Genomic DNA, 12,020 nt, shown 5'->3' with positions numbered 1-12,020 from the left:
AGACGCCGGCGCGCCCTTCGTCCTTGATCCGTTCCCTAGGCTGGGCTCACAGTGGGGAGTTAGCGGTTGCGTTCTAGGAGAAAAAGTAGAAACCGAAAGCGAAAATAGAGGCCCGGGTTCTTGTAAATCAGCTGTTAAAGAGAAAAGCTTCCGCATTAAAGCAATCTAATAATTCCGACCTATTCTTTTAAAACAGAGGTTGAAAAAATAAAACAAAGGTTGAAAACAAACTGACGTCTGAGCTGATTACAAAGACTTCAGACGGCTTTTATTTTAGGAATCCAGACACCTGACGTTCTGCCCATCAGGTTCCCCCCACCCCCCAACCCCCACAGCCTTCCGATAAAAGCTTTTCACAAGATGGTACATCTTGTCGTAGCTGGATGTAATTCCACAATACATACGAAGTAAAATGGCAAGCCCATATGGCTTTGGTTTTTATTCTAGAAAGTACGGGTGTGTGTAATAGGAAATATACTTTTAATACGTGAATTTTGAGGACTTCCTCAAAGTTCCTCGACATAATGAAACTTAGATTGCTTTGACATGAAAAGAACTTCCCATCACCGGTTACATCGTTTAAGAATGCTCTCGATCCCTGCTGTCTTGCCATCCTTGGGGGTTCAGGTTAGGTTAGCACATTCTAGGCGAAGATTAGGAAAACCCTCCAGACCCATGGAGGAGACTAGCTAAAAACCATGTGAGTCACACAGAGGGTGATGGCACAATTTACTTAAGCGTTCCCCATTGCTGGACTTGTAGGTGCTTCCCTCTCTTCCTCCTTCCTTCTTCCCTCCCTTCTTGTCTCTGTCTCCCTCTCTTTGTAATTTTAAATTGGTAACCTGAACTCTTCATTGTTTTGACTTTCCTGCTTATTAATTTCAACTGCAATTGAAAATACTGCATAACGGATGAATATCAAGATGTCCATTGTCTTGGTTTTGGCATTTGCTTCCCAAGTAAGACTTCACATTCTCAAGAGTATCACGTTTTTATTCTTTAACCTAGAAAAATACTGAGGATGATACTGCTTTAAAAATCTGGTAGAGAGTGTGAAATTCTCTTTAGCCTCAATCAAATTGTAAACATACTTGGAGATTCAGCTGAGACGCTCCCTGTTTCAAATCTCTTTTTGAGGCCACATAGTGGAATACGGCAGTATTATCCCAACTTTGTCTGATATTTTCTATTTTATCTTTCATTTTTCTAAAAATGAGAGTTAAGACCCAGGAGACAAGATTTCATGACCTGTGAGTGTGGTCATGACTATTGTGTGGGGAAAAAAAGAAAGAAAAAAAACTGTCTCTAGAGCCACCTGCTGCTAACTAGCTGAGTTATCCTGAGCAACCAATTCACTGAGTAGTAGTGAGGATTAAGTAATATCCTCTTAGATGGCCTCTATGATCTATGAATAATTTTTCAAACTGACAGGAGGGGGGAGGGAGGGTGTTTAGTTTATTGTTTGCTTTACTAAGGTGATGTCCAGGGTCTACATAATGATCAACAGAGAAGGCAGAGAGTGAATGGAATCTGCCTTTCTCTGAACTCAATGATGGGAATGGAAAGTATTTACTCAGATTGCTGCTCAGTGATTTACATATTAGTAATTTGATGATTGCTGATCTTATTCATCTTCCCCACCTGTTTTCACCCTTCAGCCATTGATTTCCCATACAGCTTATCAAGGTTCTTTTTTTTTTTTTTTTTTTTTAAATTTTTTTTTAGTGTTTATTTTTGAGACAGAGAGAGACAAAGCATGAACAGGGGAGGGTCAGAGAGAGGGAGACACAGAATCTGAAACAGGCTCCAGGCTCTGAGCTGTCAGCACAGAGCCCGACGCGGGGCTCGAACTCACGGACCGCGAGATCATGACCTGGGCCAAAGTCGGCCACTTAACCGACTGAGCCACCCAGGCGCCCCCAGCTTATCAAGGTTCTTAATGAAGTTTTTGGTATCTTCTGGAGATACTAAAAAACAAACAAACAAAAAAACCAGGATGTGTTTAGAAAAAAGGAGAATTTATCACTTCAAAAAATATATGAGAGTCTGCATGTTACTATACTGGAATTAAAATTAAAAAACGTAAAAATATACATGAGAATCAAAACAATCCTGACTTTGTGATTTGGGTAAAGTAGACGGACAAGTGCTGGGACAGGAGGAGACTAGTGAGAAGCCGAAGGTGTGGGATGAGACATCCAGATCATCTTCAGTATTGCCATATCCTTTCTCGCTGCTCTTAACTCTATTCATTTTTAGAGGAAAAAACTCATCATTGCCAACGTGCCATTTCTCAGGGTGTTTCTAAGGTTGACTCGCATCACAGTTGACTTGGTGTAGGTGTTTAAATACAGAATCCAGGTCTCTGCTGAATCCAGTTCTCCTGGGGCTGGTCTGGACATGCACATTTCAACACCATCCCTGGGTGGTTCATGTGCACATTAAAGTTTTGAAAACTGATGGTATAATGTTTAAGGAAAAACTGAACCAAGAGTTCTTTGCAAGTGCAGACGTAGCACCCTTTCCTGTAATTTGGTTAACGAGTATCAGTACCACCCTTCACTCTAGTTCTGCCTATCCCACTTCCACATTTGCCCTTAAAACGAGAGAGATGATCTTTGTTCTGTTCTTAAAAGGAGGATAGACTGTAGGTTCTGAACAACTGGGCTTGAAGTGCCATTAGCAATTTCCTGGTGAAGGAGCAATTTCCAGTAAACTTTCTTGATCATCACAAACAGGATAAAATAAAGAGACTTTAAGAATATCAACAACCTGCTTGGTTTGCACTGAAAGTTTACAAATGCATTTTATTACTAGATAGAGAGAATATCCAAATGTGTCTCCATGTTCTATTTTTGATCGTGTGCAACTGTAAACCGCTGCCCTGTGTTATGCCCATCTCTCTCTCTGTGTCCCTATCCGCCACCTGCTGCCTTCTGTTGGCTTCCTCCTTCATCATCTGTTCATAATCTGTACATCTGTGCCAAACAGATTTCATTGATAACACTTTGCCCTAGTCACACAAGTGTTTAAAATACAGGAGTAATTCACACACGGGGATGGTCAGAGAGAAGCAGCTGTCATCTCCTGACACCCATGTTCAGATGCTTCTCTCACTTTACACTGTATTTGTCTCCTTCCTCCCTGTCCTCAGCTGGGGATGGGCTGGCCAATTGAAGAGTTCTATCTAGCCTTCAAAGGGGAGCTCCCATGCTGTGGGCACTTGAAAACAAAGATGAGATCTCCAACAATGTCCCCTGTCCTCAGGAATTAATAAACCCACAGAAATACTTATGACTTGAATCAATGCTGTGGGACTTTGGGACTCTATGGGAAATAACTTAGTTCTAAGGTATCTCAATAAATGAAGGCCACTAAAAGTAAAGTTTACAAGTGGGAGATACCCTTTTAGAGGATACTAGAAAATATTCTTTGTTGATTTAATATCCTAGACTAAAAATTACATAAGTGAATGTTATACAAGTCAAACAGTCCCCTCGGAGTCATTTCACTTGATTTAAGGGCATGATTTAGTTCCAGTGTCTCTTGTAGAATTCCCTCCAGAAGTATTATCTTATACTCACACTGAGATTTAAACCAAGAACTATGTGAGTTCTCAATACCTAAAAGTCTTCAAAGCCTCTCCTTTGAAGGAAATAACTGATTTTTCTTCTCTGGTCTGAATAAGTGCTTATTCAAAGGTTATAGTCACATCCAAGTCACAGGATTGAGAACCTACTTAATCTGCCACTCCTGACTGCAGACTCATCATAAAAGAATGAGAAGTAGTTGTTTTTTTTCTTTTCCCCACCTTTTACTGAAAGGACATTAAGGCCTTTCTGTTTTGAGAAAGAGAGATGGGCAGGGAAGATAAGCAGTTTCCCCATCACCCATGATGGCTGGCCTAGGTTTGGGTTGGAAAGGTAGTCCTAGTTTTGCTTCTGGTGCAGTAGGGTTGGTATCTGTCACCCTGTATTTCACAGACTCCAATAATTCTGGAAATAATCCTCATTTGATTGGTTTTGGTAAAGGGGATAATTAATGCCTGCTGTAAGCCACAAAAGATTTAACCCGGTTAGGTCTTCATTTTTCATGTGTTTATGGAGGGCAAGAGGAAGATGGGGAGCTGACATGGGGAAGAATACATTCTAACGTTGAAATGCTTGTTCCCAGATTCACTTAGAAGAAATCAATGGGACTATAGCAGGCCAAGTGGTACAGCATTTCCAGGGATGCTTGCCATAGGAACAACAGAAACAGAATTAAGACTGAGGTCTGGGTATGATTTTTTGGTGTCCCTGTGTAGCACAAACATATGTTGTGCCCTTCTTGTGAAGAGTTGAAAAAGAAAGGTAATAGATAATAAAGTGGATCACCTTATTCATCAGAGTTCAGAGACTGTTCTCAAATTTTTAAAAAGGGTATTTGTGCTGATTCCTCAGGGGTGCAGGAGGCTGAGAGTCACAGGCGGAGAACAGAGTCATGTGAGCCACATGGGCTGGAGAAAGAGGAAGTCAACCCGGGTCTAGTCTAGTGATCTTTTCATAGTCGAGAAGAAGGAAGAAGGAGGAGAAATATAAATAGGTACTGTGAGTGGAAAAAAAGCGGGAACGAGAGAAATATATAGAGAAGATCTTGGAGTCTGTTAAACAGGCTGAGGAGAACATTTGCAGGAAATTCTTCAGTAAGCTTATGTATTATTTTTCAGTATTTCAGTTGTCTGTTTATATTTCCTTAGAAAGCCATTACATGCTTGGACTGAACCATGTGAAGCCTTGGTTTTATTCATTTTACACTCTGAAATATAATCACCCTTCGCCCCTGCTGAAAAAAGCTTTCCTTGACTCTGCTGCCCCCTTAAATTACTGTCATCTCCGATTAAGCCATCTCAATGGCACACCTCAGCAAACTATATCATCACTTTCTTCAACTATCAAATTAACAAAACAAAAAGCAATCATTATAGTAAAGATTAATATAGTAAGACATAGATTTTGTACATGTCTGACACTGTCTTGGTAATTTCCATATATTAGCTTCCTTAAGTTTTATCCTATGAGGAGGGTACCGTTATCACCCCTATTTCAGAGATATGGATACTGAGGCACCAGTGCTTAAGTAACTTGTGTAAGCTTCCACAGTCAGAAGTGGCACAGCCAAGGTTCAAACCCAGGCACTTTGGTGCCTAAGCTCTTAACTACTATACAAGTGTGCAGTGAAATTGGTATCCTTGCTTACTGCTGCTGGCACTGTGTATTTGTTCAACCTCAAAAAGTGAAAGAGGCGACTGGGTGACTCGGTGGATTAAGCATCTGATTTGAACTCAGGTCATGATCTCACGGGTCGTGGGTTCAAGCCCCGCGTCGGGCTCTGTGCTGACAGCTCAGAGCCTGCCACCTGCTTCCGATTCTGTGTCTCCCTCTCTCTCTGTCCCTCCCCCACTCTCTCTCCCTCTCTCAAAAATAAACACTAAAAAAATGAAAAAAAAACCTGAAACACACTTGCTATCTGACCCAGTAATTCCACTCCCATATATCTATATCTATATCTGCATCTATATGTATATCTACATCTATATCTATATCTACATCTGCCTGAGAACTGTTCATAGTAGTGTTACTCATAATAACAAAAGATAGGGATAATATAAATATTCATCAATTTAAAACTTTTTTTAATGTTTATTTATTTTTGAAAGAGAGACAGATGGTGAGTGGGGGAGGGACAAAGAGGGGAAGACACAGAATCTGAAGCAGGTTCCAGGCTCTGAGCTGTCAGCACAGAGCCCAACGTGGGGCTCAAACTCATGAGCCGTGAGATCATGACCTGAGCTGAAGTCAGAAGTAACTGACCGAGCCACCCAGGTGCCCCCAAACATCCATCAATTTTGAACAGATAAACAAAAGATGGTACACCCACACATTTGCATATTATTCAGCCATAGAAAGGAACGAAGCAGTATTATATGCCACAACTTGGATGAAACCTGAAAACCTGATACTATGTGAAAGAAGCCAGAGTCAAAAGACCATATACGTTGTACGACTCCATTTATGTGAAATGTCCAGAATAGGCAAATCTATTGAGACAGAGGCAGATTAGGAATTGCCAGGGGCTGGGGGAAGCAGGAGAACGTACAAAACTCAGTGATGTTCTCTGTTGGTTCAAATGTATAAACATGTTCCATGATTCAAGTGTAAGGTTGTAATTTAGACCGTGTTCCCCACAGCTTGGGAAACTGTTCCAGAATAGCTTACTACTGAAGAGCTTCTGGCCTCAGCCCACACTGTGCACCTAGATGCCTTCCTTCACAGACCGAGGCTCTTGGCTAAACCTCATTCTCAGATTAATGGGGAAATTCATAGTCCTTGGGAAAGCATCTCTGTTAAAAGGAAATACTACCATACATACCTTGAATTTTCAAAAATGTTGTTTGTTTAAAAACTACTTTATGGTATACAGGGAAATGGTGAATAATTTTACGGTCCTGGGGGAAGGACTTTCAATGAGTTGAGGATTTTACATCAATTCTAAAATATGGGTACTACTCAACTTGGTATTTACAATCAACATATTGATTATGTTATATATATGAAGGTTTATATATGAAGGTTTATATATGAAGCTGTTTATCACAGTGTTATTGACAGTAGCAAAAAAAAAAAATCCAACAATGAAAATTGTATACACACTTGCAGAAAGTCATACACCTTTTAAAAATGGGACATATGGGGGCACCTGGGTGGCTCAGTTGGGTAATTGTCCAACTCTTGATCCCAGCTCAGGTCTTGATCTCAGGGCTGTGAGTTCAAGCCCCATGCTGGGCTCCGTGCTGGGTGTGGAGCCTACTTTTAAAAAGTGGGATGTATGAATGCTATCTAACATGAAAATCATGCTACCATGCAAAATGATTAAAAGCACCTATTTGTGTGTGTGTGTGTGTGTGTGTGTAAAAACATACAAAAATTCAGTAATTCAGACAGTTATAAATAATACACATACTCATTAAAGTTGTATGTTTGTTTTTTTTTAAGAGAGAGAGAGAGTGGGAGATGGGAGGAGAGAGAGGGAGAGAATCTTAAGCAGGCTCCACGTCTAGCATGGAGCCCGACACAGGGCTCAATCCCATGACTCTGGCATCACGACCTGAGCTGAAATCAAGAGTCGGACACTCAGCCAACTGAGCCACCCAAACACCCAAAGTTATATGTCATTTGATACTGAAATAATTTCCTTTAATCCTCTTACCCGTATTCCATTGTGTTCAATAACTATACCTAGATTTCTCTTAATTCCAAAGGTATATATTCTATGGTCACTTTTTCACTTCTATCTTAAAATTGTGAACAATATTGGGGCACCTGGGTGGCTCAGTTGGTTAAGCATCTGACTTCGGCTCAGGTCATGATCTCGTGGTTCGTGAGTTCGAGCCCCACATTGGGCTCTGTACTGACAGCTCACAGCCTGGAACCTGCTTCAGATTCTGTGTCTCCCTCTCTCTCTCAGCCCCTCCCCTGCTCATGCTCTGTCTCAATAATAAATAAACATTTAAAAAAATAAAATTGTGAACAATATCATACATATAAGAGTATAATGTAGGTATATCGTTTGAAGTGCATCCATTGGGTTTCCACTGGGAACTGGAATTCTACTCGGTTCAACTGAAGAGATGTTAATGAATACACTATTTAAGAGGGTGTGGGTGAGATTAAGAGAACCATGAAGTTGGGCCTGAACCATCAACAACTAGCAACCGTGGGAAGTCCATACCATCTCTGCACTAACATGCAAAGGAGGAAAGCATTTCCGGAGCTCCATGAGCTAGAGCCATAGAAGAGAGGCCTCTGGTCAAGAGTTCCAATTGTGGAAGGACCCAGCCACTGCTAGGTCATCAGTCCCAAACAGAGAAGGAAAGTAGAAAACATATCCTACCTCTTTCCTCCTGCTTCCAGTCTCCTCTTCGAAGTGTCCAAACACAAATGGAAACAAAACGAGCTGTGGTGAGCCCAGGTGATACTCTCCAAAAAGATCTGCCTCTAGAGGCAGAGAACAGGGAAGGGGAGGAAGAGTGGATATGAGGAAAGGCAAACAGAAAACCCAAATGGTCTGCCTGTTTTGCCACTCAGCAATTATTCTTGCCATTGGTCAGGTGAAGAGAAGCTCATCCCCTACACATGAGAATCAGAAGCCTACCAACCACTATACTGCTTTGAGGTGATGTCAATTTGGGTATACTTTGACCTAGAAACTAAATTGTAATATTTGTCTCCACCAGCACTCTTGACACAAGGTAACAAGGAAAGAGGGGCAAGGAAGAAATGATTAACATTTTACATGTCTGTTTGTCTCAACAGCTTGTTGCAAGGCTAAAATGGATAATTATAACTTCCTACTTCATTTATGTTTCCCTTGCCCTATGCGGTTCCTTTGTAGATCAGGAACTTTTTGCCTGGTGTGGTGATACAACATTTAATTTCTGCATGTTCTGAAATTTAAGTGGTCTCAACCTTATGAAGTTCCTGCAGTTATTTAATGACCATTAGTACTGCACATGGGAGTATTCAGATATGCCCAGTGAATCTCTGGTCATCGTGCAGAGTTCTCCTTGCCCTGATTGTATAGCTGCAACCCAATTTCTCCTTGGTAATTGGGATCAGTTATCCCAATTCCATCACAGTGAGAAACCAAAATGATGAAGGGGGCAGATACAGCTTCCAATTCAATGGAACCACAGCTGAGTCCTGTGGTAGAAACATTCCTTTCTTTTGAACTAGGACTTCCAAACATGGTCAAAGTTTGTAGAAATGGTGTGCTGGACATTTTCCATTTGTCCCAGCAGTCTTTGTGCCTAGGAGGCTGACCTCTAAAAACTGCATGAGCCTGGTTTCCTCATCTTGGGCTTTGGGGTAGATCCAGCTAATGGAAGACCTCAGCAGGATATTGGAGCATGAGAGGACACAGACGGGCCTTTCTTTTCCACCGTGTCCTCAATTGGAGCTGAGGGTGTGGCAGTGGCTCCAATGACAGAATCTCACCCTGCTGGGCTAATGGTCAGTACTGACTGCCTTCCTCTGCTGAACAGCATAGCTTCTGTTGGGTAGCCCTCACCCACAGCCACACCTGTGGCTCTTGCCTGGTTTTAGTAACTGTTCCACCCCTCTGGCCCCTTCTGCTCCCAACTATTGCTGGTTATGACTGGTTATTGAATACAAACTATGTGCCAGACACTGTGAGAATTGCCTAAATACATTATGTCATTTAGTCCTCACAGTCCAATAAGTTCGAAGGCTTTTAGTCCTATTGTAGAGATAATATAGTTTTAGAGATTTATGGAAGCGATGGTGACAGAGTTTGACATAGAATCTAGGGGTCCTTATGCTAGGGTCTCTGCACTCAAATACTATTCCCTGCTTCTTTCATCAGTTGATATCCTGCCTTAAAGAATCGAGGTTCCATATGGCTTTGCTCCTGTGGCACAAAGGATACCTTGACAACACACCCGCTCCCACAGTTGGGAACATGAATGCTGGTAAGATTTCCCCATCCAGCCATTCAACAAACAGCATCTGGAATGTAGGACCCAAGCTCCAGAATACTAAGGGTCAGTGCTGACAGCATTAAGGCAAGCCTAGGAGGTTGGTTTGGTGCTTACTCACAGGGAACAGGGAGCTTTGTGTCTATTATTGTGCAGTACCATACTATTGTGCAGTGACAGGATAGACAGCCCAGAAATAAACCCCACATTTATGTGGCCAATTAATCCACAAAGGAGGCAAGAAAATACAATGGGGAAATCAAAGTCTCTTCAACAAATGTAGCTAGGACAGCGACGAAACCAGGCTACTTTCTTACACCATACACAAAGATAAACTCAAAATGGATTACAGACCTAAATGTGAGAGATGAAACCATAAAACTCCTAGAAGAAAACATAGACAGTGATTTATTTGACATTGGCCTTAACAAGGGAAACAAAAGAAAACAAACTACTGGGACTACTCCAAAGTAAAAAGCTTTTGCATGGCAAAGGAAATCATCAGCAAAATAAAAAGGCAACCTACTGAATGGGAGAAGATATTTGCAAATGATATATCTGATAAGCAGTTAATATTCAAAATATAAAAAGAATGTATACAACTCAACGCCAAAAGACACAAACAGTCCAATCAAAAATGGGCAGATGACCTGAACAGACATTTTTCCAAAGCAGACATACGGATGACCAACAGACATGTGAAAAGACACTCAACATCACTAATCAAGGGAAATCAAAACCATGAAAATCAAAACCACAATGAGATATCATCTTACACTAGTAAGAATGGCTAGAATCAAAAACAAAAGAAGTAAGTGTTTGCAAGAATGTGGAGAAAAAGGAACTCTCATGCACTGTTATAGCCACTGTGGGAATGCAAACTGGTATAGCCACTGTAGAAAAGAGTATGCAGGTTCCTCAAAAAATTAAAAACTGAATTACCATATGATCCAGTAATTACACTATTGGGTATTTCCCCAAAGAAAATAAAAACACTGATTCAAAAAGATATATTCACCCCTATGTTTACTGCAGCATTATTTACAATAGCCAAGATATGAAAGCAACTCAAGTATCCACTGACAGATGAATGGACAAAAAGATGTGGTACACACACACACACACACACACACACACACACACACACACTGGAATATTACTCATCCATAATGAGATTGTGAGATTTGTAACAGTGTGGATGGAGGTAGAAGGTATGATGCTAAGTGAGACAGGTCAAAGACAAATATCATATGATTTTACTTATATGTGGGATCTAAAAAACAAATGAATACACGAACAAAAGTAAAAACAGACCCATAAGTAGAGAAGAAACCAATGGTTGCCAGATGGGAGGGGGGGTAAGGGGATGGGCAAAATGGGTGAAGGGGAGAGGGAGACACAGGCTCCCAGTTATGGGATGAGAAGTCACGAGGATGAAAGGGACAGCCTAGGGAATATAGTCAATGGTATTGTAATCCGGTTGTATGGGGCAGATGGCGGGTCCATTTGTGGGGAGCACGGTATATAGACTTGTCAATCACGATATACACCTGCATGTAATGTAACATTGTGTGTCAACTATACTTAAAAAAAAAATGCAACTGTGGATCATATGTTTAAGTGACAACCTCTCATCAGACATTCTTTTCTGGAAAACAGACCCAACAGTGTGGTTGACACCACTTCTGGAGAGTAAGGAGATGGCTCCTTAAACTCTTTAGAAGCTCAGCTGGGCGCGGGAGCAGGGATTTCTCTCATACATGGGTCACTTACAAACCTCACTGAGGCCTCTTCGTCCCCTCAAAACCTCACAGCTGAGCCGCTGTTGGTTTGAATTTGCCTCTTTGATCTCGCCATTCTCTCCCGGGCACCTGGCGGGACACAGTACACTAGGCCTCGGGCAGGAGAGGGGCGTCTTTCAGGAAGCCAAGGGCTGCGCTGATTGGCTAAGCCTTGGAATCACTGTCAAGGCCGTCCAATCCCGAGGCTCCGCCCGCCGAGTCCCGGTCAAGTCTCGGTGGAGGGGATTCCGGGCCTGGAGGCCTCCGCTGCGATTACTGTCCGCACCTCGGCCGCCGCCTGCTGCCCAGTGAGTGAGCGCCGGGCCCGCGGGACTGGCCGAAGGCCGATGGGGAGGGGGGAGTCCGCGCGGCCGCCTCTGCCGGCGACGAGCTCCGGGGTCCCGGGCCTGCCGGGCAGCGCGAGGCGCCCGCTCCTCGGGAGCACCCCTAGTTGGATCTCCTCTCGTCCTCCCGGGTGCTGATCGCTATCCCCAACCTCGTTTCGAAAGAGCGGGCTCTCCTCGCAAGGAACCCTGGCTTCTCCAGAATCGATGTAATCGAGCTGGGAAAGGAGGCAGAGCATTATCCGCGGAAATCCGCATACCATAGCAGGAAATACCCAAGTTACAGCATTTGGGTCCAGGGAGCGCGGGTGGAGTTACCATAGGGAAAACCTCCCGGAAGCTGTGGGTTCTGAGCTGGAA

General features: G+C 42.6%; 1 long non-coding RNA gene across 2 annotated transcripts in view; it reads right to left on the bottom strand.

Moving 5' to 3' along the window:
• Nucleotides 1-21: 21 nt before the first annotated feature.
• The window catches only part of LOC121013714 (uncharacterized), a 126,490-nt gene continuing 114,491 nt past the window's right edge, over nucleotides 22-12,020 (bottom strand). For both annotated transcript variants that reach the window (XR_005782872.1, XR_005782871.1), the window contains exon 3: nucleotides 22-73. This is a non-coding gene — a long non-coding RNA (uncharacterized LOC121013714). The remainder of the gene's footprint in view (nucleotides 74-12,020) is intronic.

This window comes from Herpailurus yagouaroundi, unplaced genomic scaffold, assembly GCF_014898765.1.
Source record: "Herpailurus yagouaroundi ecotype Mexico unplaced genomic scaffold, PumYag 199, whole genome shotgun sequence".
Classification (NCBI taxonomy): domain Eukaryota; kingdom Metazoa; phylum Chordata; class Mammalia; order Carnivora; family Felidae; genus Herpailurus; species Herpailurus yagouaroundi.
The sequence above is the reverse complement of the archived record's forward strand: the minus strand, read 5'-3'. Positions and strand labels throughout refer to the sequence as shown.